This window comes from Phoca vitulina, unplaced genomic scaffold (assembly GCF_004348235.1).
Source record: "Phoca vitulina isolate PV1807 unplaced genomic scaffold, GSC_HSeal_1.0 scaffold51, whole genome shotgun sequence".
Taxonomy (NCBI): domain Eukaryota; kingdom Metazoa; phylum Chordata; class Mammalia; order Carnivora; family Phocidae; genus Phoca; species Phoca vitulina.
Window position 1 is genome coordinate 7,648,057 of NW_022589754.1, and position 6,143 is coordinate 7,654,199.

Consider the following 6,143-nt stretch of genomic DNA (forward strand, 5'->3'; position numbering starts at 1 on the left):
TCAATCACTTATGAAGTAAGTAAAAAACAAAAGTAGTAAAATTAACTAAAGCTGCAGTAATTAGTCAAGGGATGCATAAAATAAAAGGGGTGGTGTAAAAATGTAAGGTTTGGAATATGTTCAAATTTAAGTTGCTATCATCTTAAAAGATACATATATATATATATATATACACACACACACATATATATATGGCTATATGTGAACCTCATGATAACCACAAAGCAAAAACTCATAGTAAATACACAAAAGAACATGAGAAAGGAATCTAAACATAACACTAAAAAAACCCCATCAAAATACAGAGGAAGAGTGAAGAAGAAGAAATGAACAGAGAGGAACTAGGAACACAACCATACAACAATAAACAAAATAGCATTAAGTACATACTTGTCAATAATTACTTTAAATATAAATTCACTAAACTCTTTAATAAAAAGCTATAGAGTGTCTGAATGGTTTAAAAGAAAAAGGAAGAGTCCCCTATATGCTGTCTATGAGAGAATCACTTAAGAAGCAAGGACACACAGACTGAAAGTGAAGGAATGAAAAAAGATATTTCATGAAAATAGAAACAAAAGGAAAGCTGGTGTAGCTGTACTAATATCAGACAAAATAGACTTTAAAACAAAGACTGTAATAAAAGACAAAGAAGGGTATTACATAATAATAAAAGAGACAATCCAGCAAAAATATATATCATTTATAAATATATATGCATCCAACATAGGAGCACCAAAATATATAAAGCAAACATTAATGGACCTAAAGGGAGAAAATTAACAGAAATACAATAATAGTAGGGGACTTTCACCACATTTACACTAATGAATAGATCAACTAGACAGAAAATCAATAAAGAAACATCAACCTTGAATGACACAGTCCAGATGGACTTAAAAGATGTATATAGAACATCTATCCCAAATCAGCAGAATACACATTCTTCTCAAGTGCACATGGGATATTCTTCAGGATAGAAGTCTCGATAAATTTGAGAAGAATTAAATCATATCAAGCACATTCTTTGACCACAATGGTATGACAAAAAAATCAATTACAAATAAACTGGAAAAAAAAAACACAAAAATGTATAGATTAAACAACATGCAACCGAACAATCAAAGGGTCATTGAAGAAAGGAAAGAAGAAATTGAAAAGTACCACAAAGAGATGAATGAAAACAGAAATACAACATACCAAAATCTACAGAACACAGCAAAATTAGTACTAAGTGGTAAGTTCATAGCAATGCAACCCTGCTTCAGGTAACAAACAATTATTTTCAAATAAATAATCTAACTTTATACTTCAAGGAACTACAAAAAGAAGAACAAATGAAGTAAAAGAAGGAAATAATAAGATCAGAGTAGAAATAAATGAAATATAGACAAAAATAATAGAAATGATCATTGAAATCAATAACTTGTTCTTTGAAAAGATAAAATTTACAAGACTTTAAGTGGAATAATCATGGAAATAAGAGCAAAGATTCAAATAAAATCAAATGAAACAGAAGTTAAAACTGATACCACAGAAATACAAAAGATTATGAGACCACAATGAACAAATATATGACAACAAACTGGAAAACCTAGAATAAATGGACAAATTCTGAGAAACATAATCTTCCAAGACTGAATCATGAGAAAATAGAAAATCTGAATAGACCAATTATTAGTAAGAAGATTGAATCAAAACCTCCAAATAAAAGTGCAGAAACAGCTTCACTGGTGAATTCTACCAAACATTCAAAGATGGTTTAATAGCTATCTTTCTCAAAGTTTCCCAAAATTTGAAGAGGAAGGATTGCTTCAAACTCATTTTCTGAGCCCAGCATTATCCCGATACCAAAAGCAGACAAGGACTACACACACACACACAAAGAAAATTATTGGCCAATATCCTTAATGAACATTGATGCAAAAATACTCAACAAAGTATTAGTCAAATGGATTCAACAATACCTTAAAAGGATCATATACCATGATTAAATGGGATTTATTCAAGGGATGCAAGAATGGTTTAACATCTACAAATCAAGCAACATGATACACTACACTAACAACATGAAGGATGAAAACCATATAATCATCTCAATAGACACAGAAAAAGCATCTAACAAAATTCAACATCTTTTTATGATAAAAACTCTCAACAAAGTGGTATAGAATAGATGTACTTCAACATAATAAAGGCTTTATATGATTTTTTTAAAATGGGCAGTGTCATGAACAGACCTTTCTCCAAGGAAGGTATACAGACGGCCAATAGACACATGATAGGTGTTCATCATCACTTACCATCAGGGATATGCAAATCAAAACTACAATGAGACATCACCTCACAGCTGTCAGAATGGCTAAAATCAACAGCACAAGAATTATTGGTGAGGATGTGGAGAAAAAGGAATCCTCATGCACTGTAGGTGGGAATGAAACTGGTGCAGTGACTGTGGAAAACAGTATGGAGTTTCTTCAAAACAGAAATAGAACTATCCTATGATCCAGCAATTGCACTTACAGGTATTTACACAAAGGATACCAAAAAAAAACACCAATTCAAAGGGACACATGGTCCTCTATGTTTATAGAATCAATATTCACAATTGCCAAATTATGGAAGCAGCCCAGGTGTCCATTGATTGGTGAAGAGATAAAGAAATTGTGGTATATGCACAATGGAATATTATTCAGTCATAAAAATAATGCAATATTGGCATTTGTAGCAACATAGTTGGAGCTGGAGAGTATAATGGTAAGTTAAATAAGACAAATACTATATGACTTCACTCATATGTGGAATTTAAGAAACAAAACAAATGAACAAAGGGAAAGAGTGAGACAGAGAGAGAAACCAAGAAACAGTTTTGTAATTATAGAGTTTCAGAAGGAAGGTTGGTGGGAGGATGGGATAAATAGGTGATGGGGATTAATTATTGCACTTATGATGAGCACCAGATGTTGTATAGAAGTGTTAAATCACTATGTTGTACACCTGAAACTAATAAAAAAAAACCCTGTATGTTCAAAAAATACCAGGAGAAAATTAAAATAATAAAATAAAATACCTGGTAGAACATCCGCCACCACATTAAGTACTCAGTAAAATTAAACTAATAACTTTACAAACATGAGATAGTTTGTAACCCTCCCAATCTATATTCCTTTGATACTCATGTCTAAAATGACTCTATCCCTACAACTCAAAGACTGTTGATATTAAAATGGAATAGCCTCCGGGAGGGGGACATAGCGTTAGTTATGCAGAATTACAAGTACAGAAGGTTGTGCTGTCAAATAAAAACACATTACCTATTAGGATATTTTTCTGAGACAAGGCCTGCTCTTTCCAGTAGTAGTACATTTTGTCTGGAAAGCTTCCAAAAGGAGGAATTGCTTCTGTCCTTAATAGAAATAAATGCCCTTTGCAGGAGTCATGCTAAGCTGTCCCTCTCATGAATCACAATATCTATGCTTTCCACAAGTGGCAGTTGATTGTATATCTTATCCATGTTGGCTCCAGGTCTCTCAAAAACACTTTTCCCTCTCCTCAGGTGAGTAAATAGTAATGAATTCATTGTCCATCAAAGAGACTTTCTTAAGAGACGTTTTCTTATCATCAAATCCAAGTATTGACTTTTCTTTCCAGTGTGCCTTTGAGTGTAGAGAGTAATGCAAAACAATAATGGGATCTTTTGGTTCTTTTTAAACAAACTTGCTGACATTGCAACCTCTCTGCCATTTGTCATAACAGAAAATAACATATAAGCCTAGGCAACAGGGTCCATAACCTCATTTCTTCTTAGCCAATTTACTCAGTTAATCAGAAACTCCAGGGAAGTGCATCCTACTTGTTGACTTTTGGGTGACTTTTCCTTTAGTTAAATCTTAGACCATTATCCCTGGCTAAGTTACTATTAAGGCAGAATAGATAGAATTAATGAATCTGGCAACAAGTCCTCAGAGAATCAGATGAACAAAAATATGGCAACCGTACTGTTAAGGAAAGAGATCTAATTTCTAGTTCCAGTTTCTTGTCAGGAATGATCTTATCCTTTATACTGGGGACACAAAGCACCAAGAATGCCTGAAGAAATAAAATCCTCACCACATTTGTGTCTTCCATTTTTCTTTTTACTTACACAAGTAATACATGTTGATTGAGTCATTTGTTCACTTATTCATTTATCGAATATTGTTGAGCACTTAATATGTTCCATGCAGAGTGCTAGATAGACACTAGAGATACAGTGGTGAGCAAGAGACATGGCCCCTACCATCAAGGAGCTTACAGATTAGTGAAGTATAGAGGAATAAAATAAATTTATATTTGATTGTAATTATAAATTATGCACATATAATATAGAGAGAGTACAAAGTCCTGTGAAGGAGTAGAACAGAATTTAAACTCGGGAGTCAAAGGAGGCCTCTGTGTTTCATTCACTTTGAAACTGAGAATGTAAAGGAAGATGAATTGTGAAATTTTGCAGGAAAAGCATTTCAGGCAAGGGTCTTGAGGTGGGGGTGGTCTTCAAAAGTTCAAATAACTATTGAGGGGTGCCTGGGGGGCTCAGTTGGTTAAGTGTCTGCCTTCAGTTCAGGTCATGATCCCAGAATCTGGGGATCAAACCCCGCATCAGGATCCCTGCTCAGCAGAGAACTTGCTTCTCCCTCTGCCCCTCACCCCATTTGTGCTCTCTCTCTCTCTCTCTCTCATAAATAAATAAAATCTTAAAAAAAAAGAACTGTTGGAATAGAGTAGGCCAGGAAGGAAAAGTGATAGAAAGTTAGTTCCTAGGAGAGGTCAGGGATTAAAGCATGGAGAGTCTTTTGACTGTAGTAAAGAACTTGGTTTGTAGTACTAGTTTGATAGGTATCTACTGGCAGCTTCTAAGCAACAGATTTACATGACTAGATTCATATTTGTGGTAAAAGATATTCTGAGGTCTCAATGAAGAATGTATGCTAGGGATCAAAAGTGGAGTGAGGAGTCCATTAAGAAGGTAAGATTTGGATAAAATTTGGAAAATGTATAAAAACACAGAAAATTATTTTTTCTTTGAAATAACCACTATTGTGACTTTGGTGTGTTTTCTTCCCATTGTTTATATAAACAAAAATGAAATTGTAATGTGCACATTGATTTACAACCTGCCATTTGCATTAATGTTTTGAAGCCATTTTTATTTTTTTAAACATCACAAATAAGATTTTTAATAGAACCTTCCAGAAAGAGAAAAGGAAAAACACATTTCCTACTTCCCTATTTAACTGGACTTGGGTCTGGTCCCTATTTGCATTTCACTAGCTGTCCCCTGGTAACAGTACCATTCCTTATGGTCCACATGGGTCTACACAAGCAGAGGATGAATCAGGAGGCCTGGCTGTAGTATCAGCAGCCATAAAATATATCATCATTTAATCTTTACTTCTTTAAAATTGTAACCTTCTGTAGCCGTTACTCCTCTACCTCAGAGACTTTGTGCCTTACAGCTTTCCCATGCCTCATGCACTTGAATCAATGTGCCTGGACTTTTCTGAGAAAGTTTGACATTCCTTATTAGAGCCACTGAATGGCAGAACTAGATAGGGCACCAGAGACCATAAATTCCAACCCTTTCATTTGACAGAAGATGAACTGAGGCCCAAAAAGATGTAATGATTTGTGTTGGGTCACAGCAAATGAGCAGCACAGCATGGACTAGACCTTGCGTCTTCTAAGTCCCAGGCCATACTCTCTTCCTACAGCAACATTTTCTCACAATTATCAACAAATACAGGTAACAGCGCATGTTCATCAGTTACAGAGTCAAGGCCAAAGAGAAAACAGAAACATGACAAAACCCAGACTTGGAGGACTGTAAACAATTTTAGTTTCCATAAAGTAATTATTGTCACTTTCCTGGTTTAAGATTGGTTTGGACTCAAGGTTAGGGTGTAGGGAGCTCTAACAAACTGGTTTCTTTCTATGGCTTCATTATTTACCTTATTCTTAACTTACTTTCTTTTCCTTCCTTCCTTCCTTCCTTCCTTCCTTCCTTCCTTCCTTCCTTCCTTCCTTCCTCTTTCTTCCTTCCTTCCTCTTTCTTTCTTCCTTTCTTTCTTTCTTTCTTTCTTTCTTTCTTTCTTTCTTTCTTTCTT